The sequence below is a fragment of the Gymnoscopelus microlampas genome (genome assembly GCF_963454915.1).
Source record: "Gymnoscopelus microlampas genome assembly, chromosome: 22".
Lineage (NCBI taxonomy): Eukaryota > Metazoa > Chordata > Actinopteri > Myctophiformes > Myctophidae > Gymnoscopelus > Gymnoscopelus microlampas.
The window spans coordinates 36,454,648-36,473,489 of NC_139959.1; the positions used below are offsets into that span (position 1 = coordinate 36,454,648).

Here is an 18,842-nt window from a genome sequence, read left to right on the forward strand (position 1 = left end):
GTCTTTCAACATCGTAAAACCGTCTTTGTTTTTGTAAGTAGCGAAAGTGTAATGTTTATCTTTTACTAAATACGAGAGGCTGCGCAGCCTGCGCTACCGGCGTTGTGCGGGGCATGCTGGGGCAAACTGCTCGAACGTAACATAGCGTTAAGGAGCGTTTGCTCCCTAACGCTGTGTGGACCACCAGAGCTAGCATGGAATTATACGTGTTGAATCAATGACATCGCTTTGTTGGGTCGCCTTGTTTGTTTCCCAGGTGACAGCAGAGAAAATAGGCTTATAATGACTGGGGAAAACGACGTTATGATGATAGCCTTGGATCAAGAAGACTGTCATAGATGCATTTGATCGAGTCTGACAGTCTTCTTGATCCAAGACTATGACGATGACGCTGAGACAGACATGAATGACATTGGCAGCTCTCTCCCCCTCTCTCTCTCTCTCTGGCTGGGGGTTAAAAGTTAGCTGGAAAGGCTAAGTTGCCATTAGTTGATATGAGCTGTATGATGAAATATTACTCCTCCACCACACTCCTATAGTGACAGTGTTGAGTCAAGATTGAACAGAACAGCCACTGGTTCAGTCTCTCAGGTGACGATCTGATTTAAATAGCCACTGACACTGGTCCTTTTTCTCATGTAATCAGATTGAACAGCTACAGCTGGTTCAGACAGTCTCATGTGTTTGTTTGTGAAGTGATGATGGTCAGATTGATCAGAACAGCCACTGGTTCCGTCTCTCAGGTGATGATCTGAATCTCACTTAATAGCCACTAATAGTGCAATGATCTCATGTGATCAGATTGAACAGCCACAGCTGGTTCAGTTCAGTCTCCATCTGTTTGTGAAGTGATGATCAGATGATTGAACTTGACACTGGTTCAGTCTAATATAAGACTATGGTTGCCAACTTCAACTTGCCATAGCTGTATGATGAAATGTTACTCCTCCACACTATACTATTAGTGACAGTGTTGAGTCTCTCATGTGATGGTCAGATTGAACAGAAGTTACAGAACACAGCCACTGGTTCAGTCTCTCAGGTGATGATCTGAATCTGATTTAAATAGCCACTGACGCTGGTCCTTTCTCATGTAATCAGATTGAACAGCTACAGCTGGTTCAGTCTCCATGTGTATGTGAAGTGATGATGGTCAGATTGAAGTGACTCTGGTTCAGTCTAATATAAGGCTATAGTTGCCATAGAGTTGAGCTGTGTGATGAAACATTACTCCGACCTCCACAGTGACAGTGTTGAGTCTCATCATGTGATGGTTAGATTGAACAGCCACTGGTTCAGTCTGTCTCAGGTGATGATCTGAAATTCTGAATCTGATTTAATAGCCACACTGGTCCTCCAATTTCATGTGATGATCAGATTGAACAAGCTACAGCTGGTTGAGTCTCATGTGAAGTGATGATGATCAGATTGAACTGCTACTGGTTCAGTCTCATGTGATGATTAGATTGAATGGTATCCGGGACCGTGGGCCCCTGAGAAGACTAGGCATAATTTTAAAAAGATATATATTTAGTTATATATTTCATATATAGCCTACATTTATTTATAAACGAGGAGCCAAAGGCATAATAATATTTCTACAATTGCTACAATTTGCTACAAAACCTGCGATGGCCAGTAATTTGGGGAATAAAAAAGAGATTTGGTTTGAGAATGATGTATTGTATTGTGTGTGTTAAAATCGTGTATACTTTATTTCTGACCATTTTCCAAAGTATACATTTATTTTTATACATCTTGGAGAAAAAATTAAACCATTTAGACATGAGACATAGATAGCTAGATAGATATAGCAACAACTAATGTGACAAAGATGCTGTACCGGCTTGAAAGGTACAACAACGTATATCTATATAGGTGTAACAGGTGCGTGAGGTGGTCACAAGATCATATCAGGTAGAACAGCCACACTGGTACTGCATGCCATACAGGGAGGCTTGGCGCAAACAAGCTCAGTTCTGTGTAATTTGTATGTTGAATAAATGGCAATCTTGATGTTTGGGGCGACAGGGACTCATTGATTAATCTCTGGCATGACTACAGTGTTGTGTCAAATTTGTTTGAACACAACAAAGCAAAACAAGCTTTTGTATAACACACTCTGGAAAAACCCAGTCCGTTTCATCATCGCAGTGTGTGTTATACATAAGACATGTTTTGCTTTTGTTGCTTTCAAACAAATTAGACACCCTCAGGGAATTCTGTTTATTCCACTGTGCATTAACATGGATATAGTAGTCCTGTGCTGTTGATATCCGGGCGAATTCCCAGGATTACCATGCCTCTCCTGTGGATAATGGATCTCAGGAGACGGTTATGGTAGGAGGATGAATGCAGGATGTGCCTTCTGCTGAACACACACACACACACACACACACACACACACACACACACACACACACACACACACACACACACACACACACACACACACACACACACACACACACACACACACACACACACACACACAGAATCCCTGAGCTTTGTGTAGCAAAAGAATGCAATGGAGAAACAAAGTATTGTAATGATCACTACAATAGCTTTTATGTTATATGAAATCAAATATTTCAGTATTGTCAGATTCTGTGATGAATTGTGGAAACACAATTATGTAATCCTTAAACAAATCCAAACTACAATTCCAAACTTGCCTGGCTGCAGGTGTCAGTAGAGTGAGATTACTATGTACACACACATCAGCATGGCTTAGGCCTTATCTCTGATCTTTGCCATCTCAATCACCACTTGGTGTTTGTTTTCAGTTGCTTCACTGGAGGACTTAATAACTATTGTGATCTGATCTCTATAAAGCAGGTGTCTTCAATGTTTTTCAGGCCAAGTAGCTGAGAGAGATGAAGCAGGGACCCCCCCACTACATATTAATGGATTCATGTTAAATGTGTGTTTTCAGACATTTAACCACTTAAACCCTGAATACTTTGTAAACTTGACCTTTGGCTCTGTACTTGGTCTGCTCTTTTCCCCCTGTACACCAAACCTCTTCACCGAAATTAGCCGATCTGCAAGCTCACAGTCACAGCACGTCTGTACAAGCTCGCGTCGCGGATGCGTTGTAGATCTGCTATTTTCGGCTAATGTTCTCACCAGAATAGGGTGTCAAGTGGTTAATGTAAAAATAAAGTCCCTATCACTCAAAGATTTGGCGGCCTCCCTGCAGTATCTCTGAGGAGCCCCTAGGGGTCCCGTACCCCCTGTTGAAGACCCCTGTTATAAAGGCATCTTGAACCTTATAAACAGCTGAATAGACTGGCTCAGGTTCTCATCCTGAAGTGGTTTATGCAGAACAAGGCAAAGGAAGGACAAGAGGAAGATAACAGCCCCCCCCCCCGTTTAAGCTTTCTTATCTTGGCCTTTTGTAAGTCTGTTTATTTTACCTTGCAGTTTCCCTCTGCAAATGCATAGAGTCAGCATTGTATCCATCATCATGACAAACCTTTTACTTTGCAAGAAAAAAAAGAAAAGGTTCAAGGCTTTTTACGTGCATAGCATGCATGATGCATGATATGTTGGAACCGGGTAAATTAATCTAAGTTTGTCAGGCATTTTGTCATGTAAGGATACCCTTTTCAATTAAGCTAAGGGTCTGATTTGTGCGTTAGACTTTACGATTTATTGTGTGCAGGTGGAAATGTTGTTCATAGTAGTGGTGCTGCTAGAAGAAAGGCTATGGGGGTCACCAAAATCAGTAGGGTTCATCCTCCAGGGAGCACAGCGAATTTTATGGCAATCCAGACAGTGGTAAATAAGTAAGCCTGGGGTTCTCCTTCCATTCCGACATCTCGCCACTCCGACTAGTGGCTTCCGCGTGCGGTTAGGGTTAGGGTTAGGGTTAGGTATAGGGTTCGTCAACGTCGGAAAGGCAACATGTCGGAAAGGCGAAATGCACCCAGTAAGCCTTGCCAAGCCATGTGGCCCATAGGGCCTATCTCCTGTTTCTGTAGCGTGAGGCAGTTTGATGTACAAGTACACCCCCTGGCCTGGACATGAGGTAGAAATATACCCCCTGGCCTGGACATGAGGTAGAAATATACCCCCTGGCCTGAACATGAGGTAGAAATATACCCCCTGGACATGAGCTAGAAATATACCCCCTGGCCTGGACATGAGGTAGAAATACACCCCCTGGCCTGGACATGATGTACAAGTACACACCCATGGACATGATGCTAGTATGTCACAGGGACTTACCCCCCAATCCAACCCTTGATGCCGAGTGCCAAGCAGGGAGGCATTGGCTCCCATTTTTATAGTCTTTGGTACGACCCGGCTGAAGCCAGAGTAGGTTTCAAGATATTTTCTTTGGAACCAAAATATTGGACGGACAAATCGTCTGAACAACATTGGCATTTGGCATGCTAAGAGCTACGCTCTGTTAAATGCTAACTGGTCAAATTTGGTATGTACCGGCAACTGTTGCCGTTTGTCAAAAGCGTTTCCTCCCCCACTACTACTACGTTGCCTCAGCAAATGATTCCGTAGAGATGCATCTCATTGTCCCCCTTCTGCAGTGTTTGATGGGTTTGCTGTAACCTAGAAAGGCAGAGCCATTAGCCAGCTAAGTGGTGTTTAATTACCGTAAGCACTCTGACAGAAGTAGAACACATTGCATGACCCACTGCTCAGGCTACGATTGTCACACACTAAAACCCATTAAACTGCGTACATGCGTTCTGATTGGTACATCTAATTATACTGACCCACACAAGTGCATTGTTGATTGTACCAGCTGACCTCTCTCTCTCTCCATCTCCCCCCCCCCCCCCTTCTTGTTTTATAGCCCCCCCCCCTGAGTCCAACACTTCCCTCTTTTCCTTTCACATTCTGTGAATGCTGATAAAACTGGACTGGGCTTATTTAGGCCTAAATCACGTTCCACAGTCCAAGGCCATCTCACTTCTCTCTGCACTCATTGTGTTTCTCATCTGTCTTGAAGATCAGTGTTACTTGGAACAAATTATGGAAGGTTCAGTGTTCAGTCATTCATGTAGAAAAAGAAAGACAAAAGAAAAGAAACATTGAACATTGTAAATCTAAGCTCTGGAAAACACACTGTGCAGGGTTGGCCTGTCGTAGCCTGTCGAACGTTTTCCTGTGACTTTTATTTGAAATTTATGGGAGATTTAACCCATTAAATCCGGGAAAGTGTCATTTTAAGATTTCTTTGGCTATTCAAAAACAGCAGATCTACAAGCTCATAGCGCTATGAGCTTGTAGATCTCCTTTTTTTGAAAAATCTTGAAATATTTGCAAATCTTTGTGTGTGTGTGTGTGTGTGTTTTAAAGTGAACATTTTTTACTTCGATCTGTGCTTCTGAGGGTCCCAGGAACAACATATTTTGAGATGGGAGTCCATGGCCAAATGCATATCATTTTGGGTGGTCCTTGACAAAGTTGGAGCACAACTTTACATACTGTTGCTATAATATGTATTTGGCCGTGGACCCCCCCATCTCAAAACGTTTTGTTCCAGGGACCCCCATGAAGAAAAGATTTGAGTTACAAATGTTCGCTTTAAAAAAAATATATATATATTCAAAGATTTGCAAAAATCTTCACGCTTTTTCCCAAATAACAGATCTACAAGCTCATAGCGCCATGAGCTTGTAGATCTGCTATTTTTGGATAGCCAAAGAAATCTCAAAATGACACGTGCGACCGGGAACGATGCGTTCCTGGTCTTAATGGATCAATTCATACATTTTCCTCCTCATGGATGGAATGACATTGAAGCTGTTCCCCAAGGTAGGGCACAGTCGACCGCGCCGCACAATGACGGTGCATTATTTGCAAGGAAATGGATAAATGACCCGTTTGTATTTGTGGCCTGGTGTTGGATTTCAGGCCTATTGTGCATGTTCTGAGAGGGACCCAGGGTATAATTGGGATGTTTCTTTTTTTCCCACCCTCGTCTAGACTTCTTCTCACTGGACCAAACGCTTGGTATTTACCATATTTTTTGTGAGAGTTTGCTCGTACCTTTTGTGCTGCCGGTGCAACCTAAGCTGCCTGGGCTGTAGTGTTGACCAAAAGTAACACGCCTTACTTGTTCTCACGCAGGATACAGGTAAAATGGACCACACATTTTTGCCTCCTCCAAGCTACAGTAGTCTTATTATCCTGTTTTTTAACAACTTTAAGCCTGTCATCCCTATTTTGGGCATGTCATTGTAGGCAAACGGTATTTTTTGTTGTTGTTGAAAAATAATCAAAATCATTAAAAAAATATCAGATCTACAAGCTTGTAGATAAGTTATGTGTATATATATATTTTTAATATAATAATATTTTTGGGGGCTTTTTGGCCTTTATTTATAGATCACAGTAGAGATGGACAGGAAACGGCGAGAGAGAGAGATGGGGAGACACGCAGCAAAGATAGTCTGTATTGGGATTCGAACCTGCGATGCACTGTTAGGCTACATTGGCGCTTTTGTGCCCGGACCGCTATGCCAGCGCCCAGCGATCCGGGCTGATAAGCTATTTTTTATTGTATTTATTTTCTTAATAGTGGTTAAACTGTCTGGTGGAAACCTCCTATGTCCAAAACTGTTACTTTTCAGGATAAAAAAAAGAAAGTAGATCGACGAGCTCAAACCGCCGTGCCGCGTTGCGGCGCATTTTGAGCATGTAGATCTGCTATTTTGGATACTTTTGTGTGACGCTGTAGTATGATTAAGTGTGGCATTAATTTACGAAAAAACACAAAGTTTACATTTGGAGATGGGAGGTTTTTTTGCCTGACAACAACGATATATTTGAGAGGTGTGTCCATGCTGCCATACTGTAGTGAAGACCGTTATGTGAACTGCACGGGCAAAATGTCTGTTAATTTTACACGATGACACAATAATCAGCTGAGGAGATTATGTAACGTGTGACGATGAGTAATCTGCTCGAAACGGGCCATGAAAGACCGATGTCGTTTCACTGCTACAGGTGGCCTGGACTTCTGTTTGATAGATGATTGTTCCAGACCATTTGGGTATTAACTGAAAAGCCTTTGGCCTGCACCAGAATTGAGTTAAAATGATTGTAATCTGTTATTCTTGTAAAGGCCTGTGGATTGTGGTCTTATAAACAAACAAACAAACCAATGGCAACTTAAGGCAGGCAAGCATTTACTTTTGTGTCCAGAGCCCTCAGTGAATGCCAGGATTAAGACAGAACGCAGACAGTGAGCCAATGTTTTTGAAAGCTTATTAAATTGCCTACTGTAGACACTATACAAACATGTCTATGATGACTAAATATTTTATTTCTAGACTTATTTTCCTGAAGTAGTAGAAGGGTTGGAGAGGTAGTCATTATGAAAATATAGCCTATTTTGCGAGTGATGTTTAACAGTTGTCCTTTCCTCGTTATACATGCGAAATTGCCAAGCACATGGTCTCTTCTAGACCAGGGGTCTTCAACAGGGCGTCCGGGACCCCTAGGGGGTCCTCAGAGTTACTACAGGGGGTCCGCCAAATCTTTGTGTGATGAGATTTTTTTTTTTTTACATTAACCACTTGAACCCTAGTATCCCTTTTCTGAGGAGAACTTTAGCCAAAAATAGCAGATCTACAAGCTCACAACGCCTCGCAGCGCGAGGCGTTGTGAGCTTGTAGATCGGCTATTTTTGGCAAAGAGTTATAGGTGTAGAGGGGAAAAAGAGCAGCAAATGTTTATCTGAAACACAATTTCATACCATATAGAGGGGGTCCCTGCTTCATCTCTCTCTCAGCTAGGGGGTCCTTGGCCTAAAAACATTCTAGACCATTTGAGAATGCTTACACGCAGTTTATATTCCGAAGCTTTAATTCAGCCTTGTAGTACATTTCTGTATTTAGAACATTTTATTCATTGTTTACATTGATTAAATAGCTAAACCCCCCCACCAAAATAGCTTTTCCTTGTATATTTTCTACACAGCAGGAATCTACCATTCAATGGTGTCGGGCTGCACAAACTTTTCAATAGTCTTTCTTCTTTGCCTCTGTGAGGTATAGAAGGCCAGAGTGTGGTGATTGCGTTTGCCTTTTCTGGATGAGAGGAACAATGGGCGAGCATTATATAAGCTGCCAGGACTTCATGGTCCTCGGTTGCCCTTTATATCCCTCTGTACCCCCAAAAAACAGGTGCTGCCCTAATAGCTAACACAACCAGAATGGAATAACCGCTGCTGTGCTGTCCGACGCCTTCAAGGACGCAAGAGATGGATGAATACATGGAAAGAGAGAGCGAGAGAGAGGGAGGGATGGGGCATATCTACATTGACTGCAGCTGTTGGCTTTCTTTGTGACGCTGGAAGCGTTCCAGTAACTATGTGTACAAAACTTAACACAGTCATGCTGAAGTCCTGGTCCTAGGCCAACCCGCCCCTTCCCCTAATAGTGAATAGCTGTGAAGAGACGAGGCCCCTCCTCAGCCTCTTGCTGCACACAGACGTCTCTGCACGCTGAATGGTTCAGGTTCAGGACCTGGCAACCGAAACTGGCAACTTCCAAACTATAGGGCTACTTCTGACCAAAAGAACGAGCTGTCAGCAACAGAGACAGAACTATCAACACACACCACGGCCAGATATCCATAGAGATCAGCTGCTCGTAGCTAGATCTACACACACACACACACAGGGGTGATCAAGCCTCAGGAGACGAGACGGTGGGGGCAAGTTCACTGATCAAGGCGGTGTGGTGAGTTTGTGACATCTGAGTGCTTGGCAGAGTGTGGAATGTTGGTATGCTAGCAATGCAGGAACAATTGTGGCTTAAATAATATTTCAAAATATAATTTGATCTTTATTTATGAATGTATTCATCAGTTATTTGTCTGAATAATGGAACAAAGTTTTTTTTTTTTAATAGCACTGTCATCTTCTCTTACTGCTATATCAGCCGTAGTATGACATTTAATTGTTAGACATAAAAGAGATATGGGAGCGCTGCGTGGGTCCTTATTATAGCCAACTGAGATCAGGTGCCCTTTTTGGAGAGGTTTATCAAATGGCAAAAGGAATTTAACCCATTAAGGCCTGAGGTTCCGATTCTACAAATGTCTTCAGCTTTTTGAGATTTTTTTTTTCTATGTCAGTGGTTCTCAAACTTTTCTGTCAAGGACAGCAAAATGATATGTATTTGGCCGCGGACCTCCATCTCAAAATATTTTGTTCGAGGGACCCCCCAGAAGCAAAGATTTGAGTTACAAATGTTTGCTTTTAACAAAATATATTCCAAGATTTGCACACATTTTCATGATTTCTCAAAAATAGCAGATCTACAAGCTTGTATATCTGCTATTTTTGAATAGCCAAAGTGTAAAATAATGCTTTTTTTTTAGCTCAAATCAAGAAGTGACACAGATGCATTCCAGGTCTTAATGGATTAAGTTCCTTTCCTTGTGTAGGTAGGAAATTCGGGGTGAGCTTAAAAAGAGTCCATGGGTAATAGTCCAGTTGAAGCAGTTTAATCTGTTAAAACCGGGAACGCATCTGTGTCATTTTAGATGTATTTGGCTATTCAAAAATAGCAGATATACAAGCTCTCCAAAATCTATGCTAATTGGCCGGGCCGAGCCTCTGGAAGAAAAGAAAATCTATTACCCCAAAAAAGACAACTGCCCCTAGCGGCCTAACGGTAAGGCAGACGGAAATGTCAGTGGATGTGTTGGATGCAGCTCAAAGTGAACTTTACTCAGGGATCTAGTTTGTCGCGTCCGACCTTCCTAGCCCGTGTTATTAAAGAAAAATGGCCGAAACTCAATCAAAAATCGGCGATCGAAAGTGGCCGTTTTCAAGATGTTTTGGCCATCATCTCTGGAACACAAGGTCCAATCTGCTCAGTTCCAAGCTTGTTGGATGCGTGCCTTAATTCTCAGGCCTGTTGAGAACTCTAGCTCACAGAGCCTTCATCAGGGTCCACTGAAGATTGAAATGTATTAGATACATTGATACATTTTGGCAATATTAGATACATTGATACATTTTGGCAATATTAGATACATTGATACATTTTGGCAGTATTAAAGTATTTTATCATTGCAGAACCGTATTTTGTGGATGTGTTATTGTATTAAGATGATGAGACCTTTTTATTGATCCTGCGGGGGAAATGTAATCGGCGAAGGCAGCAAAGCAGTGCTTAAGTCTGCATACAGTATGTTACCTGTTAACCTGATGCATTGTCTTCTGTGTTTGTTTGAAAAGCACTCGGTTTCTCTTTGTTTGCGTCAGGTGACTGTATTTTCCTTGCTGTTGACTAAGAAGATCTAGAAGACTTGTTTTTAGAAGGATGAGCAAATAGGGCAAAAAAAAGGATGAGCGAATTGGGCGTAAAAAAGGATGGGCAAATAGACAGGTTTCCTGTTAGTAAACATTGAGAGGAATATGACCGCGCAGCTGCGGGGGGAAGCCTATGGGTGCGTTTGGAAATTACGCACCGGAGCACACTCTCCTATTAGTTTGTATTGGCCAGTGCGCTCACTGCCGCTCAGGGCTGTATTTTCGAACGCGCCTTCCACCCCCAGGCATGCGCAGATTGCGCATTCTGCTCTGTGATGACGTCGCTCGGAAACCCGTCTATAGGCCGTCAAAAAACACTTGACACTCAAAATAGAGGTGTGATTTCTAGACAGAAGGTGTTATTTTGAAAGATAAAAAAACACAACCCACTGTTAAGTTTTAAATTATTTATTCACTTTCTTTTCCATTCATATAACAGTATTTTGAACTGTTTGCTTATGTTGGTCTGGATTGAATGCACAGCATACTTCACTTACACACCCCCTACCCAAAACAGAAAAAGGAATTCCACATGCGAACACAGGCAAGTGCTGCTAGCCTGTAAGTGACCAGACTCTGACTCTATGACCTAATTTAATTAGAGACAGTGCGCAATAGAGGAAAGATGTGCAGTGGCGGAAAAAGTACTCACATTTTTTACTTGAGTAAAACTATCAATGCCACAATGTAGAAATACTCTGTTACAAGTGAAAGTCCGGGTACTTAAAGTACCAAAAGTAAAAGTACTCATTACGCAGAATGTCCCATTTCACAAGTTTTCAAAATGTCTAAAATGTATAAAAATCTTTTGAAAATGGCAGTTCAACAAGCTCACAACGCATCGCGACGAGTTGTGAGCTTGTAGATCTGTTATTTTCAAATAGCCAAAGTTTAAATGGGGCTGAAGTGGCGAATGTATTGTTTCATAACGAGTAAAAGTACAATATTTTCCTCTGAGATGTAGTCGAGTAAAAGTATTGAAAATTGGACAATACTCAAGTAAAGTAAAAGTACCTCAAAATTGTACTTAAAGGACGACTTCACCGCTTTTCAACCTATCTTCATATAATTGGTCCTCACTAATACTCATGATAAAATGGTACAATTCTTTTCTACTCGGTCTGTGTCTCAGAGGAGAGCTGTGGACAGTTCAGAGTCCCGTCTACCAGTGAAATCATCAATGGGGAATCCAAGCTAATAGAAACTGCAGGCTTTCTATTCCTGGAAAGTTGCAATGCAATAAAAGAAGCCATTGTTCTCGTGTTAATAAAAATCTAAATAAAAAATGTGAAATCTTGTTGGAAAAAAAAATCATGCCTAACGATGATGTCACTGGTAGACAGGTTTCTGGACTGTCCACAGCCCTCCTATGAGACACAGACCAAGTAGAAACAAATTGTAACATTTTATCATGAGTATTAGTGAGGACCTATTATATGAAGATAGGTTGAAAAGCGGTGAAGTCGTCCTAAGTACAGTACTTGTCAGTACATATACTTAGTTACTTTCCACCACCAAAGATGAGCAAATTCGAAGATGAGCAATTTCCATGTTGTGCGGGTGAAGCTATAATATGCAGTAGGCGTGCTGTCTGTTGGTCATAGTTTAAAAAAAGGAAATAACTCTGAAGATCCCCCTCTGCCCCGTTAATTCTTTTTATAGTAGAGCACCCTGGGTGGGTGGGGTGCATGGGTATTTCTATTATCAGAGCGTACTAGTTGTGTGTGTGTGTGTGTGTGTGTGTGTGTGTGTGTGTGTGTGTGTGTGTGTGTGTGTGTATGTATTACTATACTTGTGAGGACTAAACGTCCCCATGCACAAGTAGAATACGAGAAATAGATGTTGTGACCGTTGTCTTGGTCCTCACAAGAGAATTTGTAATTTTATGGTTGAAAAAAGATTTTTAGAGATACGTTTACAATTAGAAAAAGATGCAGGTAGGGGTTAGGAATGGATTAGACCTTTAGAGGTTAGGTTTAGGGGGGTTGGGGTTAGATTTTCCCCTGTTTTATACTTAGTTGTGCAGCGATGTCAAACACCGGAAAATAGCCGATCTACAAGCTCACAACGTGTCGCAGCGCGACGCGTTGTGAGCTTGTAGATCTGCTGTTTTTCGGCTTTAGACTTGCGGTTAAAATGTCCCAAAAAAATAAATCAATTTTAAAATCGTCTTCTTAAAATGTTGATGTCCTCACAAGTATAGTAATACAAACGTACGTGTGTGTGTGTGTGTGTGTGTGTGCAATCTGTGCATGGATATTTCTGTTAAACATTGGCACGGAGGAAAACCCCCAAAGCTTTGTAGTGGGATACAGTTTTAGCTCCTTTGTGTGTCTATTACCCCGCAAGACTTGCATGTGACTCTGGTCGTGTGCACGCACACCCCCCAGTGACAAACAACACACACACACACACACCCCTCACCACAGTCATTTCTTTAGCTGTAAAGAATGCCATAAGCTGATTTGGAATGTTTGATTATTTGGCCAACTGGTAAGCAACACATTTTGGATCACGGGACTTGCTTTTTTGTTTGAGCGAAAACACAATTAATCCCAGGGCTTTGATGACTTTGTGTTGGTGTTGCTGAACAATTCTGATCCCTGTGCATGACTGATAAGATTTCAAAGTGTTGACGTGATTCGGCATGGTCAAAGAGACACACCATGGCAGTTCATCTTTTTAAAGAAAATTATATTAAAATAATCATATTTGAACTGGGGACCCCTCAAAATAATCATATTTGAACTGGGGATCCCTCAAAATAATCATATTTTAACTGGGGACCCCTCAAAATAATCATATTTTAACTGGGGACCCCTCAAAATAATCATATTTGAACTGGGGACCCCCCACCCTGACAAGCACTTGAATATGTCAGAGTTGATGCATTCAATGACTCTGTTCCACAGATAGATATTGTGAAAATAGCAGATCTACAAGCTCACAACGTCTCGCACTGCGAGGCGTTGTGAGCTTGTAGATCGGCTATTTCCACAATGTTTGCTTTTTTCTTATCTAATTTTTTTACCAGCTTTTATAGTATAGTTTGTTGATTACTTTTAATGAAGTGACAATTTAAGGACTCTTAGTTTTAAGACCCTTTTAATACCTGTCATCTGGGGACCCCCCAAAAATCATGTGGGGACCCCCCCTGGGTGTCCCGACCCACAGGTTGAGAACAACTGTTATAGGGGACTGTTAAATCCACAGATCTCAGAAGACAAAAATTTGGTTTATATAATAATTATAATAGTCAATCTTGGGCGGATTTGTCCATTTCACTTCTGAAATCATCCAAAGAATATCACTTACCCTACATTAAGTGTGACTTCAAGATGCATGGTCGTGGTTCATTCGGAATGCAGTGATAAAATTAGGTTAAAGCAACCATGCAAGGTGGCACCATCAGCACCTGCTAAACGGATGGGTTCTGTGTCTTGCTCAAGGACACTTCGGACTCTGGAGGAGTCGGGGAATCAAACCAGCTGCTTTACTGTACCTCCTGATGCACTGCCGTTACAGTTGAGGCCACATTTACTAATTTGTTTGCTGCTCATGTCATGCTGGTGTGATTACAGATTAGTAACAGTTCAGGTGCTGCACGCACATCCAAGAATTGCGGCGATGGTTGCTGGATAAAAAGTAGCACGTGTGGAGGAGAGAGAAGTCTGCAAACCATCTTAAATGCTCCCATATATTTATTCAAGGCTGACACTACACAGATTTCACAGATTTTATTTAAGGGATAGCCCCTCCCTTGAGATGCAGCTTTTTTTGAGGGGGTCCCATAAAAACATGAAGAATAATAAACATTATTTGTATAGCACCTTTCATGACATAAAATGCAGGCCAAAGTGCTTTACATAAAAAAAAAGAGGAAAAAAAGAAACAGTACAATATTAAACAGGATTACAAACATCAAAAACATGATCAAGAACAAATTAAAAGGAGGAAAGATCATAATTAAAATATTACAAGAACATAGCTGGAACAAAACATCACTTTAGAAGGATTACAGACTCTAGACCTATTCAAAAATGTATTAGGCCTATCTATATTTACAGGGAACCACACAGAGTACCTGTCACCTACAGACTCTTACCTATTGAAAGATATACTAAATCTACTTTTACAGGGAACCACAGACTGTTAAATCTATAGGGAGCCACAGAGGCTCGAACTTAAACCTGGAGCCGCAGGGCTCAACCATAAACCTATAGAGAGCCACAATGCTCAAACTTGACCAATAGGAGCCACCAAAAGGCTCAAACATAAACAACAGACAGACATAGATACATACAATACAAGTATACAGATGCATTCATACACAGATAGCTGGCTCACCCACCACCCCAACCACCACACCATCAGCTGTTAAACAACAGAAGAGAAAGAAGGGTACAGTACAAATACATCAGTGTATTTATCCCTTAAAGTCCATTTAGAAGCATAAAACAAGATGTGAATATAGGGAAGTCCTGAGGCGACAGAAGGATGTAATGAATCTAAGAGATGGAGGAAGATTATTCCAATCAGATGGAGCTTTGTAGCAGAATGGCCCTACGTCCAACCTCTTTAAAGATCTCTGGGACAATAAAGTAAGGGTATTGCAGGCGTCTAATGGATTTGATGATGTAGATGGAATTAAATAAGAAGGGCAACTAAAGTAAACTCATTTAAAAATCAATTTAAACCAATTGCCTTTAGGCTGCAGCCAATTGAGCGAGTTGTACTGTATATGAGGCAGTGATGAGTTCCATATGGACAGATGGACACCTCACCTTATATAATGAGTTGTATAAAACATTAAGAGGCTTAAGATGAGTGTGGTGTTCCGATACACCTACTGTATAATAGGAATTAACACTTGAGAGATCATTCTTTTCCTATCTTCAAATGAAAAACAATTAATTGAACAGTAGAGTGAACTTAGACAACTGTTTTTTTTTTGTTAAATGTCTGTGTTAGTCCCTTTCTCTCCACTTCTATATAATGAGTTATATAAAACATTAAGAGGCTTAAGATGAGTGGTGTTCTAATACACGACATCAGCATAATCTATTATTGGGAAGTAGCACCTGAGAGATTATTCTTTTCCTATCTTCAAATGAAAAACAATTAATTGAACTGTAGAATGAACTCGGGCAACCTTTTTTTTTATATAATAAAGTTAGTTATTCCCTTTTATCATCTTCACAGGTGATTTACAGATTAGTTCATCTCTTTCAAAGGATTAAATATGCTGTGAATGTCCTGTGCAAATGTGTAAACTTGCTCACAAAAACAAATGGCATTTTTCACCGTCACACACTGTAGACCAAGTAACCGCCGGCGTCGGCGGAATTGCATATTATCTTTCCAGATAATATGCAATTATAATGTTATGTTAATTCTGTCCTGGAGTGCAGTTAATTTGAATTATACCTGACTAAAGTGCCAAGGATCTGCAATGCTGCTGCTTATGCAGAATGTTTTCCTATTATTTTTGACGAACGTTCGCCTATTATGACATGCCCAGAATAGGAATGCCTAGGGTTCATGTGGTTTAATTGCCATGTTAAGAGATTGACCACTGTGGGGCAACAAACAATACACAACCGCCCACAACAAAAGCCTTTTAAACTCTTATTTGATACAACTTAGTGTGGTTTTCACAAGACATGGACTTAAGTCCTTCATTGGACAAAAGGAGGAAAGGTGAATGCGTCACTGCATGTACTTGTCTAGTAGGTTGTCTTGTAACCATTGTTTACCATTTGAAATGAAACAGTGTTATTAGGCTCAATGCGCCATTGTTTGAACATGGTGGTTAAACCATTCATTTGTGGCCTGTCTCTTTCATGTTCCCCTCCTCAGCCCCTTATGGCAAAACAATGTACCTTGACAGCTGGTCAACTATTGTCTCTGTGACAAACACGAGTGTCTGTCTGTCATTGTCAATGCGACTATAAGAGTAACAGTGATTTCCTCCTGACGTTGGACACGTCTCCCACTCATGTTATTATTCAGGCTGGATGGATATTGATCGCTGGGGTAAAAACATTTTTTGCTGCTCTTTTTTGCTCTTGTTCAACTATGGTGTGTTTCTTGTTTCGTAAAAATTCTTAGTTCTGGTTTATGTTTTGTATTTAACCCACTCATTTTAGATTTTAGCTACAGCCATCATTTTATACTTTGGCTTTTCAAAAATAGCAGATATACATAGCGTGGCACCGAGTGTCGTGTTATGATCTTGTAGATCTTTTTGAAAAAGCATGAAAATGTGTTCAAATCTTTGAATATACATTTTTTTAAAGCAAACATTTGTAACTCAAATCTTTGCTTCTGGGGGGGTCCCTGGAGCATAATATTTTGAGATGTGGTCCATGGCCAAATGCATATCATTTTGGGTGGTCCTTGACATGAAAAAGTTTGAGAACCACTGAAATGATAGCAACATACGGTTTTCAGAAAACCGTTTAGAAGACATTTGTAGATTGTGTTCCTGGATTGAATGGGTTAACAAATGTCTCAGTAGCAACAGCTTTGTCAATTTGTAGAATTTCCTGACACAAAGTAAAGTGCATGTGTGAGTGTTGTGTGTGTGTGTGTGTGTGTGTGTGTGTGTGTGTGTGCACGTGCGTGTGAGCAGTACGCTGACTCAGTGACGACAAGGAGTGTGTGTGTCCATGGAGAGTCACATGGCTACTTGTCATCGGCCTCCGAGAGGAAACATAATCCTGAGAAGGAAGGCTGTGTTATCAGACTGACTCTGCATGTTGGCCTGAGAAGGAGAGAGAGAGAGAACACCCTTATTGGCTCCAATAGAGACTCTACCACTACATGCGGCACTACTGCAGTACATAGTTATCTCTAACCCCTCTTCTTTTCTTTCCTTTTCTTTTTGTTGTTTGTGTTGTTGCACTGTGACCAGGTCCTGGTCTCTCCTTACACCAGCCTTCAGAATACCTCTGCCATGTCATCGGAGCTTCCTCGGCAGTGAGCACACAAAGGTACAGTAAAAAGTTTACATTATGTTTTTTTATTGACATAAATTGACACTTGACATTTTGTCATCTTAACCTCCTCACCGCCCTATAGCGGTTGAAATATTTGTCTTGTCAATTAAATAAACACTAGTGACTTGTGTTGTTTATTTAATTGATTCATTTGAATGTATTGTCTTTGGTTAAGTAATCTGGGTTTGTGTTAACCCAGTCAATCCTGTCATTTTAGATTTCTTTGGCTATTCAAAAAAAGCAGATATACAAGCTCATATATCTGCTATTTTTGAAAAATCGTGAAATTTTTGAAGAATCTTTGAATATGTATTTTTTAAAGCGAACATTTGTAACTCAAATATTTGCTTCTGGGGACCCTGGAACAAAATATTTTACAAATGTTCGCTTTAAAAAATATATATTCCAAGATAATAAAAAGTTTTCACTGCTATTTTTGAATAGCCAAAGAAATCTGAAAATGACCCATGCGGTCCCGGTCTTAATGGGTTAAAGTGAAATGCCTACAAATCGTGGTGAAGGCTTATCAAACATCAGGGTGTTGTTCGGTCAGGTGTTTTCGCTATTGTAGTATCTTTGAAAAGGAAAACAATTGAGCTCAGGTGAGAAGAGGTGACCTGGGCATGAGCCTCAATGACCTGCAAATGTTTAACTCCGGTTCACACAAGTTACACACAAGTTGCTCTATAGAAAAGCATTCTTGTTGTTACAAATGTTTTATTTATTACATTTTATGTGTATTATCTTTGTATATATCAGTCTTGATTTACGTTTGGTTTGTATGATGTTTGCTTTGGCAAATGTAAACGTATGGTTTCTCATGCCAGTAAAAGCCCCTTTGAATTGAGTTTGGTTGGGTTTGCCCACTAGCATTTCAATGGCCCCGGCATCCTTCCTCAGTGTCGTATAAAATACCAATTTAGAGCCTTTACGATGGTTTTAGTGCTGTTTGCAATTCAAGATGAACCGTTTATAGTGACTGACTTTGTTTGATTTCTTTTTTTTTTTTTTTTTACTTAAACCACTTTCTGTCCAGCCAAATTCTTATACATCTTTTTTTTCTTCCAGTCAAGTTTGTTATTCACATTGAACCTTGTAATTATATCACATTGCCGATAGTGGTATCCCTTCTTTGAATTGTAGACAGTGTGGAATGTTATATCGCATCATTTGAAGTGAATTAAAAAACACCAAGGCCACAAAATAAGGCTGTAACGCAAATACAACTGCGAGTGTTTACGAAAGAACAGAGAACAGAAAAACAAACGATCACCTTGGAAAATTCATTTGGTGACGTCGTACAGTACAAACACGGCAGTGCTCGACACAAAAGATGAATCACTCGTCTGTCTGTCTGCCTTTTTATAAACCTAACCAAGTTCTCTAATGAAGTTGAAAAACACTCCTTCCGTCCCTTCCAATGTCCTGCCGTTTTGTAAAGTACGGGTCTGTCTGTGCGGCTGCTGTGGTTTTGAAATGATATTCAAATGTCTATTTCTAGACTGGAGAGGCATTTTCATTTGCCGACAGTTATACGT

The 18,842-nt window shown here is 40.7% G+C and overlaps 1 protein-coding gene across 4 annotated transcripts in view; it reads left to right on the forward strand.

Moving 5' to 3' along the window:
* Positions 1 to 18,842, forward strand: part of slc4a2b (solute carrier family 4 member 2b) — a 93,148-nt gene that overhangs the window by 724 nt on the left and 73,582 nt on the right. For all 4 annotated transcript variants that reach the window (XM_084049047.1, XM_084049048.1, XM_084049049.1 and 1 more), the window contains exon 2: positions 17,220 to 17,298. The gene's annotated coding sequence lies outside the window, so the exon portion shown is untranslated. The remainder of the gene's footprint in view (positions 1 to 17,219; positions 17,299 to 18,842) is intronic.